A 12,533-nucleotide genomic window follows, 5' to 3' on the forward strand; every position below is an offset into this window, starting at 1 on the left:
TATATATAAAAATATATGTATATATATTATATTATATGTGTGTGTGTGTGTATGTATGCATGTATGCATTAAGTAATTATACATTGTATGATATGTATGTGTGTGTATCTGCATATACGGATGTGCATATAAATATATGAATATAAATGCAAATAATTAGACAAATATATATTTATGTGTATGTATGTTTGCATATACATTGTACATAAATTGCACATAATTATATACTATATATACATATAAAATTATATATATATTTATGTTGTCATGACCACTTTCCTCCATGGCAATTAGGTTCATAAAATACCAAAAGAAATGGGACTGGAATGAACTGATGGACTGTAACAACCAAAGGGGTGGGTGTAAAAAGAAAATACTAAAGTACATTAACCTAGTTTATTAAACAAAAATTATATACAATAATTACAATGAGCACAGGTTATGGGAAGCACAGTGACATAAATAATCATTACCATAAATTCAGATATTAAAAATTACAAAAACGGATACCTTAAAAGTTCAAGTAAATGATAAATACAATTAGCAGAATTCATTAACAAAAACACAGTAAGCAGTAGTAATGACAAACAAATAAGAGAATCTTTCATTACTAATAAAATGAAGACGAGCCCATACACTTGCTCCTCACTAAATAACAAGAGCTAATACTTGCTCAACACAGATACAAAACCAGTTAATGAATTATCATACACGAAATGAAATACACCATAATTACTCAAGAGCCATACACTGCTCTTCCAACATATCATAAACATCCAGAAACACAATCCATGATCCTTGAGGACGACCATCGTACACTGTAAGGTAACGACCACGACAGTGTCGATGCGACAGCCACTTCACTGCCACCGAAGAATATCTCTTCAAAACTGGTAACCATGGTTTGGTCACCATCTCGACCTCGGACCTGGGTTGACGTCAAGTGACCCACACCTGTGCTGTATCAGGACCATCACCATCAACTAGGTGGTACTTCAAAACTGTTGCTGCTGTTCGTTCTCGACTGCATCACGAGAACCTGTCAATCTGGCTTCCCAAACCTGACTGATTCTCTTGTCAGTTGTCACTCACAATGTGACAAAAGTAAACTAGTCTCCCTCCTAAAAGAAGAGAGGGCAGTTAAAAAATTGAAACTAGGTGTTTTAAAGTCAAACAACCTGACAATATTTATATGTAATGTATATGCACTCACTTACATATAAATGTATTTCTATACAAATATGTCTATGCTTGCCCCAGAGCACATGCTGGAACAGGCTGTATCGCAATCTGAAACAGACGCCACCATTACCACATCGTATTAGTTCCTTAACAACACAGACGCAGGCATAACTCCCCAATAATGACATATCCCGAGAGAGAGAGAGAGAGAGAGAGAGAGAGAGAGACTGCAACGTGATATATGCAAATGATTAATGAACATATTAATGCCACTGGTGTAATGCTCGGATGCATTGCGTGTCATTGTTTGCATACTTAACGAGGCGAGATTCGCCTTCTCCTGGTGTCTGCCTCTTGTGACAGTTCCCAGAAATCTCCGCCCTTATTGTCTCCGGCGTCAGAGGCCAAAATTGATTAAAGGATGAATGATATTACGTGTCTAGCTTGGCTCGTCCTTATACTCTCTCGCATTAGAGGCGATAACAGATGCTGCTTGGAAGAGTTCATTACGGTCATATTCGTCCGTCTCTTTCAGCTTTTCATTCCAGCTGCTGGTGATAAATGGAAATAGATTATTTTTTGAGATTTGTCTATATGATTAGATAAATATATATATAAATTATTTTTATTTAATTTTTATAATAATTATATTATATTATATATATAGATATATATTTATATATATATAATATATATATATGTATATCAGCAAATAGTTCTAGATTAGGATGATCCTGGCTCTCCAAGAGAAATCCTACATCACAAAGAATATGAATTTTATTATTATATTATTATATATCTTGTTTTTTTTGCGTAGTATATTTTTACTCCCTTCCTTTGTATGTGTATTTATTATATGAAATTATTGTTTTTTCTCGTCTGTAGAAGTCCAAATGTTCACCCATTTTATGTATTCATTTTAGGCATATGTTAATCATTAACTGCAAATTGCCGTTACGTACAAAATAGCTTACTTGATCCGGTTTTGTTGTCACTTAAAATAATGAAAATATAAAGCAAATACTGATTGAAGGTTAGAATTAAGAAGAAAGAAAAAACTCTTGGAGCCTTCTTGTATGTACGTACAGTACGCACACCTTTGCCTGTCTACAATGGAGGTGTAGTTTTTGCACATACACACAAACCCATGGAAACATACATACATACTTACGTACAGTTCAACATTTCATCTTTTCCACTTTGACATCTGATTTGAGCAGGTACGGTGTTTAGTGTCGTGGTATGCCGCTCTGACGTCGCGGGTTCGCGGTCTCCCCCCCCCTCCCCCGGGGCGATGATAAACCACTGGCTCTGCACTTTGATCAATTACTGCTGCAGTGTGGAGTCTGCAGTGGGAGGTTGAAACGAACATTCTTTGGAAGCTTGAATGTTGATTCGGTGGCTCATTTGGTTTGCTTGTTCCATGTGGATAGGTTTCATTTACTGAAATAATAATGATAATAATAATGATGATAGTAATGATAATAATAGTAATAACTCTGCTACAATGTCAGAGGCAGATCTGGCATGATCTAAGAAGGAAAAGGTAATAACACTTTCCTTTTAATATTCTTTCAGGAGCATGGGAAAGGTATGTAACAAAATTTGCATAGAGTTGTATGTAAAATGTCTTTATTCACATTGGGATTGAACCCTGGTCTCTCAAATCAAATGCCAGGGTGCTACCAGCTGACCCACACTAATTTTAAAAAGAAGTTGAAACAAAAGTACTAATGTACCTGAGAATTTCCTGGGCAGGATATATATATATATATATATATATATATATATATATATATACATATATATTTTCAGTACATATATACTGTATATATATACACAGTATATATACACGCACACATACATTTACACAAGTGATTCCCTTTTCGTCGTCACTTCTGACAAAATTGTTGTTGAAATCTCTGACCCAAAATCAGAATTCCGCTGTTTTGAGAACTGCCGTCTCTTCCGCATTTAAGGTAAATTTCAGTGCCATTAGAAAAGCCATTAAGGACATCGGTTGATCAGAAGCTTTCCGTGCAAAAAAAAAAAAAATAAATAAATAAATAAAAATTAATTAAAAAAAAGGAATATAAGATCCAGCAGCTGACTGGCCATCGAACGAAAGCGAAAATGTTTCAAAATTATAATTTAGATTTACGTTGATTGTATTTATTTCTGTTGCGAGAGAGAACAAAGCGTATATTAATTTCGTTTTCCTTTTGAAAGTAAATTTTGCTCGTCTGGTTTTGTTGCGATAGCGTTAATTAAGATTCACAAATCAGAATGATTGTTTTTAGAAATTGCTTTTTGATCTTTTTACAGTGGTGGAAATTTGCCTAACTCGTATATTCTTTTTCGAAATTTATGTATTTTTGCATTGGAAGGGAATTATTACTAAAGGAGCAGCTAACGTTAATGATTAACTTTGTAGGTTATTTCAAAAGAAGTATTCACCCTCCCCCTCTTCCATTGATCTAACCCTTATAATTACAGAAAGCCTTTTGTTTAATTCTCTTTCAAGTCTGAAGGTTTAAATGCGCTTACTGATATAGTGGAGAGAGAGAGAGAGAGAGAGAGAGAGAGAGAGAGAGAGAGAGAGAGTTTTATTGGTGAGTTTTAGGTTGCTTCAAAACACATTTTCGAAGTCTGTTGTATCTTTATTTTTTTATCACATTTTTTTCAGGTTAGTGTAACATGTTAAGGTTTAAGTTTGTATGGAGGTATTTACAGACAAATTTAAAGTAGAGAGAGAGAGAGAGAGAGAGAGAGAGAGAGAGAGAGAGAGAGAGAGAGAGAGAGAGAGAGAGAGAGAGAGAGAGAGAGAGAGAGAGATAAATAATAATAAGGAAAAAAATCCAGTATGATCAAAAGGCAAAGGAAATAGAAGGGGATTGGAATAAAAATGTCCCCGGGAACAGAAAGGCTTTAGTCGAAGAAAATAAATAATAGGTTTTCCATTCCCAGTCGTGCTCGAGTACTGGTGGAGAAAAAAAGAAAAAGAAAGAAACTACGTCCCAGGCACGACCGCCTCTTTTTCATGTGACTTTTTTTTCCCCCCATATCTTTTATTTCCAGTCACCAAACTGTTTTTGCCATTTGCAATTCTTCGGTCACACGGTTGGTTTATTTTGACAAGTTTTCGTGGAGACAAAGATTATTGAAGATTGTAGGTGGAAATAAATCCTTTTCAAGATAACTTAGATTCTTCTTGGTTTATTCTGAAGGATTTCGTAGAGTCAAAGATTAATGAAGATTGTGGGTGGAAATAAACCCTTTTCCAGATAACTTAGATTATTCTTATAGATTTTAGACGATAACATTTTTACGTAATTAAAGAATTATCTTCTTGGTTTATTCTGATAGGATTTCGTAGAGTCAAAGATTATTTAAGGTTGTGGGTGGAAATAAACCCTTTTCCAGAGAACTTAAGATTCTTCTTATAGTTTTAAGGCGATAACATTTTTACGGAATTAAAGAATTAAGGTATCTGCTATAAGGTAGTGTGTAGGTTCAACATGGAATGGTGCAATACTTAGGATGCCGGGCAGAATCACTTCTCATAAAGTTTCAAAATATTCTCTAAACTTTGGAATTTTGTTACTTTCTTCCGTATTCCCTTAATTTCAGAAAAAGGTGAGAATCACCACCTTCTTCTCCTTTCTATTGTTCATCTTGGAAAGTAGCAATATTGAGGATGCTTTATGGAATCATTTCTCATTAATTTTGAAAATATTCTTTGATCTTTGGAATAGGACAGGCCACCACCGGACCGTGGTTAAAGTATCATGGGCCGCGGCTCATACAGAAATATACCGAGACCACCGAAAGATAGATCTATTTTCGGTGGCCTTGATTATACGCTGTACAGGAAGCTCGATTGCTTTTTTTTTTCTTTTCTTCCGTATTCCCTGATCTTCTTTTAGAAGACGATTTTATCTTTCTCATGTGTGATGATGCGTCATCGTATGATCCTTTTTTTTTTAAATGTTTCGACAGTTTGAAATTATAAAATCCACTTCAGTAGGTTTCAGGATGCCACATGATAATTATGTGAATGTGGATATATGTAGGTATTGCATACATGTGAATCTAAATTTTGTCAACCCATGTAACTAAGCATCGCCTAAACGTTCATGTAAGTGTGCACCTAATTATTTCATACATGTGCACCTAAATGGTATTTACCTCAACGCTAAAACACTGCATACATATGCTATGTGCAATTGTTCGTAAATATTGATGCAAATGCGCGTAAATATTATATTCACAAGTGCAATAAAATGCAGTGTACTAATGAACCTAAATATTCTATATACGTCCGCCTAAATGTTTTACACCTGCCCACTGCCTTTGTGTGTTTAAGTCCTCTCGCCTTTGTGTGTTTTAGTTCTCTTGACTTTGTGTTTTTGTCTTCTTGCCTTTGTGTGTTATAGTATAGTCCTCTTGAATGTGTGTTTTTGTCCTCTTTCCCTTGTGTGTTTTAGTCTTCTTGCCTTTGTGTGTTTTAGTCCTCTTTCCCTTGTGTGTTTTAGTCCTCTTTCCCTTGTGTGTTTTAGTCTTCTTGCCTTTGTGTGTTTTAGTTCTCTTGACTTTGTGTTTTAGTCTTCTTGCCTTTGTGTGTTTTAGTTCTCTTGACTTTGTGTTTTTTGTTCTCTTGCTTTTGTCTGTTTTTGTCTTCTTGTCTTTGTGTGTTTTAATCCTTTTGAATGTGTGTTTTTGTCCTCTTTCCCTTGTGTGTTTTAGCCCTTTTTCCTTTGTGTGTTTTAGCCCTCTTTCCTTTGGGTGTTTTCGTTCTTTTGGCCGAAGGGGCAAGACAGGAGAAACCAGGGAAAACGTGGGAATGAAAAGAGAGAGGGAAAGAAAAATGAAAAAAAAAAAAACGAAATTGGAGCCACGCATTAAGGGGAAAGGCTGAAAAAGGAAAGAAAAATCCAATTGATGAAGACAGGAAGAGGGTCGGGCGCTTTTGCCAGTTCTCTTTGATGGAGGAGGAGGTTTACGTGTGTTATTATCTGTGGGAATTGACGAAAAGGGAACATGGCTGCTCCGCGGACGAATTAGTTTGGTAAAATGGACTGAGGTGGGAGTGGCCATGACGTTTGGCTCGCGGGAAGGTAAACTTGTTTTATTTACAAAGGAAGGTTGTTTTTGTATCATTTAATGGTATTGTTTACAGTCATGGTTACGGCACTAAGTGTAAGAAAGGATATGAGGATGACAATGACGACATATATGGTACTTTTACTATCTTCATATCTTTGAGATAAAAAAAGTCTTCTCAGCTGAACCACGTTATTTGCATCCTATTTAGATGTGGAATCTCTCTCTCTCTCTCTCTCTCTCTCTCTCTCTCTCTCTCTCTCTCTCTCTTTGACAGCACCCTATGTGGTGCAACGTGACAGGTCGTCTCATTATTTTTAGCTTTTAAACTAAGGACTTTCGTCTCTTGTTTTCATTGCCACCGGAAAAAATAATCCCATCAGTAATTATTCTCGTGTCAAGGGCTGTTTTGATACTCAGGCCTTATTGTCTTTTGTATAATGGAGCGCGGTTGTGTTTGGCGTTTATTTTTGACCGAAATGAATGGACATTTCGTACGAGTAGTAAGAGGTTTTTATTCTTTCGTTAGGAATGGTGAACACACACGCATTCGAATACATGTACGCGCGCAACAATATATATATATATATATATATATATATATATATATATATATATATATATATATATATATATATATATATATATATATATATGTCATAAATTTTTCTGTTAAAACAGGATACGTTTCAAGTACAAAAGGCCCATTAAAACACTGGTTTAAAAGCTCAGGACTATATTTAGGTGGACTAACCTCCACCCTTATCAGGCAGTGAATGCATTCACTGCTTGATAAAAATGGAATTTAGTCCATCGAAATATAGCCCTAAGCTTTAAACCAGAGTGTTTTAATGGCCATTTTACACTTGATGTGTGTATATATATATATATATATATATATATATATATATATATATATATATATGTGTGTGTGTGTGTGTGTGTGTGTGTATGTGTGTATGCATACATACATACTTATATCTAACATACATATTGTCTTTTATAAAATGTTCTGCTTTCAAGAATTTGGGATGAGATTGCTAGCCCTACGCCCTTCTTTACCGTGGCTGTGACCTTCCACATCCGACCAACTTTTAGGTTTACAATTCACAACTTCGATTGACAGACTTTAAAAGATGACCTTCGAAAGACGTGCTTAGAACAATGTACCTCAATTGGGATTCGAACCCTAACGTGGTCCACGATTATAATCTTTAATTCGCATGTATTTGAATGCATTACTTTTATACAGTTACACTCGTATATACTCGTACGTATAGTAATGCTTTGGCGTGATATGTTCATACACGTATTAATCGAACCTTTGCATGGTCTAGGGGTATGATGTTCAGAATGTTTGAAATACACGTGTATTTGAATGCATTATTTTTATGCAGCTGTACATAGGGGTTTGTACGTATGTACTTAAGCTAATTAGGCACCGGTGGTTATCCCCTTTGAAGGTCTTTACGTGATTGATACGCGCAGTTACTACTCATGCCATTGCTCCTTCGTTACTCATCATCGGCTGGTTCTTTTATTATATACTCTCCGTCTTTGCCAATTGCCGTGTATATATATATATATATATATATATATATATATATATATATATATATATATATATATATATATATATATATATATATATATATATATATATATATAAGTCATATCACATTACCGTGATTCATATACATACATTGAGCTACAAATGTCCTTTAATATCTAATTCACTCTACCTCGAATTAATATATTTTCATATATGCTTAACCGAAGGGGAATTTTATTAGGCGATAATAGAATTGTCGGCGCCCAGTGAAAGATTTTACCCACTCCCACCACCGGTGGTGGAGTGGGTTAGAAAGCTTCACTGACGGTTTCCTGGATTTGTATGGTGTCCTAGGTTCGTGCCTGGGCGCCGACAATTCTATTATCGCCTAATAAAATTCTCCTTCGGTGAAGCATATATGAAAATATATTAATTCCGAGGTAGAGTTAATTAGATATTAAAGGACATTTGTAGCTCGATGTATATATATATATTATATATATATATATATATATATATATATATATATATATATATATATATGTGTGTGTGTGTGTGTGTGTGTGTGTGTGTGTGTGTGTGTGTGTGTGTATAGATTAACCAAGTGGGAAAGATTATTTTGTATGATCACCAGCATGGAGGTATTTTTGTAATGATCCTTAGGTAGAATTATTGCTTGAGGCATCACGTATTTTTGTATTGCATTTTCCTTGCATATTGAATGTAGCATAATTTATTAGGTTACGAGGATTTTATGACAAATCAGTGGCTCAGACATTTTTGTATTACATTTTCCTTACACATTGAATGTAGCATAATTTATTAGGTTACGAATATATACTTAATCATTTTCTCTTGCATACTGAATGTAGCTTAATTTATTAGGTTACGAATATATACTTCATCATTTTTGCTTGAATATCGAAGGTAGCTTAATTTATTATAGTACGAATTTATATCTTATTTTTCTTAAGGGTAAGACGATCCAATCTCCCTACCTTAGTCTGTTAAATGAAGCTTTTACTTAACTCAAAAGACCACAAAAGACGTCAGTATCTCGCAACATTCCACCCTACTTCAGTTCCTCAGAGAACCGACCATTAAAAAAAAAAAAGAAATTATGGACTCCACCTCAGCAGACCCTTCTTCTTAGCAAACCTCGCAGGAACCACAACAAATCACTTCGTGGGGCGAGATTCTCTTTCTTAAGCCCCTCTTGCAATGTTGCAAGATAATCTCGGTCATAACGACGCCATCACTCTCAGCTAGAGTGAATGAGTGCCCGGCCATACTGCAGTTTTCCCTTCTCTCTCTTTCGAAGCGTGAATTCCCCAGATGAGGAAGGCGGAGATTTTTGGCTCCTTCTTCTTTTTTTCTTTTTCTTCTTCTTTCTTTTTCTTTTTTCTTCTTTCCTTCTTTTTCCTTCTTTCTTCTTCTTCTTCTTCTTTTTCTTCTTCTTCTTCTTTTGTCTTCTTTTTCTTCTTCTTCTCTCTTTTCTTCTTCTTCTTCGTTTTTCTTCTTTCCTTCTTCTTTTTCCTTCTTTTTCCTCTTCTTCTTTTTCTTACTCTTCTTCTTCTTCTTCCTTTTATTGCTGGGATTCAAGTTTTCGCGGTACAGGGTTATTTTTCACGTGCTAGTATTTTGTCAGATTTTAAGTTTCCAATAATAATAATAATAATAATAATAATAATAATAATAATAATAATAATAATAATAATATTAATCTTACTATATTATAATTGGCGTTATGCCTGTCCGTCCGTCAGTCATTCAATCACGTCCAAACGGCTGGTCCGACGGGCATGAAACTTTGCAGGGTAATAGTGGAGACCCCTTAGAAGGTTTTGAATGGGGTTTCATCCTAACCACCCCCCCATCCCAACCCCCCGCCCCCGGCCAACCCTCCGAAGGGTGTCGGGGTGAGAAGGGATTCCCTGAAACGGAGCTTTATACATATGACGACTTATATTTGGAAAAGAATACTATAAGATAAACATCAGTGACATAATAGTTAAAGAACACTAGCGAGTCACTTATATGAAGCAGCAGATGAATATACTTTTAGTAAGGATTGGTAAATTGCTAGTAACAATAATAATGATAATAATAATAATTGCGCAAGTCACTGAAATGGTGAAGAAACCCACAATGGTGTAAGTGTAAATGTATATTTTAAAAAATACATACAAACCAGGGCTTTGGAGAACCCGGTCGATTTTCATTCTCAGTCTGAGATTGAGCAGGAGGATCGAGCAGGTTTTCGAAAGCTCTCGTGTTGCGAGGGGTAAGGATCTATATATATATATATATATATATATATATATATATAATATATATATATATATATATATATAATATATATATATATATATAGATATATATATATATATATATATATATAAATATATATATATATATATAATAAAACTTGATCACGAAGTATATAATACGTGATGCTATGTATAAATAAAGGTTTTTGCCACGAAGGAAAAAATGAAAAAGCGAGATAGCCGAGTACTTTCGGTCTTGTTCCGACCTTTTACCGGAGCAAGACCGAAAGTACTCGGCTATCTCGCTTTTTCATTTTTTCCTTCGTGGCAAAAACCTTTATATATATATATATATATATATATATATATATATATATATATATATATATATATTATATATATAGTATATTATTTATATATTTTTGTAGGAAGCTCACTAAAATTCGGAAAAATGGAAAGTTTTCCGAATTTTAGTGGGCTTCCTACATCATATTAGAACACTGATACAGTGTTTAACTTTGCTATATATATATATATATATTCTATATATATATATATATATATATATATATATATATATATATATATATATATATATATATATTTACTTTGATGTCACTGTGAATTTCTTCACAATTTTAGCGACTAATGAGATTATTTTATTACTATCTATCATTATTATAATAATTATTTTTTTTTGTCTATCACAGTTCTTATTATCATTATTATTACTACACAGTTGTTGTTCTTTAGCTAACGTTTTTCAGTGGCATCTTAATCATCATTGATTACATATTATTATTATTATTATTATTATTATTATTATTATTATTATTATTATTATTATTATTATTATATTTATTTTTTTTATTTTATTATTATTATTATTATTATTATTATTATTATTATTATTATTATTATTATTATTATTTCATCGTCTCCTAACTCCCATCTTCCAGTGTCTTCTTACTAATTATCAATCACAATAACACAGTTAAAATTACCATCAACCGTAATTGAAATAGAGACGCAATCACCCCCATCCATCATTTGTCGAGCGATTGCCGCCCACCCTGGCGGGATGATCCCATCCCCGCGAAATAACGGCCAAAGTTCAAATGAACGACGAGACTTGCGAGGCGCTAATATTGCGTAAAAGCCTTTGTTTTGCCTTTCGAAGGGTTTAGGGGGAATTAGCAATACGTGCGGGAGTCTCGGATTCCGTCTGTTTTATTGCGGTTGTTTGGAATCACTTGGATTTTCTGTTTATATTTTCCGACTCCATTTTTTGAGGGTGAGATACTCCATTAGATGGGGTGGAAGAATGGGAGGTTTTTGGTGTTGTTTCTCAGTGGGTTTATTTTGTTTACACCGTAGGGGGTGTAGTGCCATCAGTGGACCTCATGCAGTGCACTTTAGGCGTTATTTAAGGCCCCTAGCCGCAACCTCATTCATTCCTTTTACTGTACTTCCGTTCATATCTCTTTTCCATCTTACTTTCCACCCTCTCCTAGCAATTGTTTCATACTGCAACTGCGAGATTTTCCTCCTGTTACACATTTCAAACCTTTTTACTTTCAATTTCCCTTTCAGCGCTGAATGACCTCATGGGTCCTATAGTAGATTCACATCAACCGTGCATCTTATGTCTAGGCTAGTCCCTTACGACTTCTTGATTGGCTGTTGAAAAGCCACTCACTGCGCTGGAAACTCTGTCTCTCTCGAGAGTTCACATAGGCATGATGTATGGTCCATCTTTTTGAGGGATACGTCTTTCTAAAGTATCCCTCAGGATAGGTAGAATAAACATCCTGCCTATGTGAACTATCTCGAGAGACTGAGAGTTTCCACCCCTGTGATTGGCCTATCAACAGCCAATCAGGACCGTCGTAAGGGACTGGCCTAGACGTCAGATGCACGGTTGATGTGAATCTACAATAGCACTTGGTCTTTGGGTTAGATTTTATATTTCATTCCACTCCATTGTTCGTTTTTATTATTTATTTTGTCTCCTCTGGGGTAAGGTAAGAACGTTCATTCTAGATGTAATATCTTTGGTTTTAAAAATGGGATTTTATTCGGTTCACTGATGTATCCTCAGGTGAGAAGACTTTTGTTAGGTGTTATATTTTCGCAAAGAACGAGACTGTAACCTTTGCACCCTCTCCTTACCCTCAACTCGGAAAATAATAATGGTACTCTTGTTGTTTTGGTTTTCGAAACAGTTTTAAGTAAACGCGTTTTATCATTTTCGAACTATTGTTAACAACTCCATCGTAAAAAGAAGAGTTGAACAAAATCTAGTTTTTACCCTTTAGGGAAAACTGTTTTTCCACTCACCAGCAATTATTTTCCGTCGAATTTTGACAGCTCTTTTAAAGGTTGATGTATTTTCCACCTTTTTACATTTTTTCTGACCTATTTTT

At 34.6% G+C, this 12,533-nt stretch overlaps 1 long non-coding RNA gene across 1 annotated transcript in view; it reads right to left on the bottom strand.

Moving 5' to 3' along the window:
* Positions 1–382: 382 nt before the first annotated feature.
* The window catches only part of LOC135196771 (uncharacterized), a 28,425-nt gene continuing 16,274 nt past the window's right edge, over positions 383–12,533 (bottom strand). Inside the window, exons 2-3 of the long non-coding RNA XR_010310468.1 lie at positions 2,354–2,625; positions 383–1,733 (exon numbers count right to left, since the gene is read on the bottom strand). This is a non-coding gene — a long non-coding RNA (uncharacterized LOC135196771). The remainder of the gene's footprint in view (positions 1,734–2,353; positions 2,626–12,533) is intronic.

The sequence above is a fragment of the Macrobrachium nipponense genome, chromosome 18, assembly GCF_015104395.2.
Source record: "Macrobrachium nipponense isolate FS-2020 chromosome 18, ASM1510439v2, whole genome shotgun sequence".
NCBI classification, from domain to species: domain Eukaryota; kingdom Metazoa; phylum Arthropoda; class Malacostraca; order Decapoda; family Palaemonidae; genus Macrobrachium; species Macrobrachium nipponense.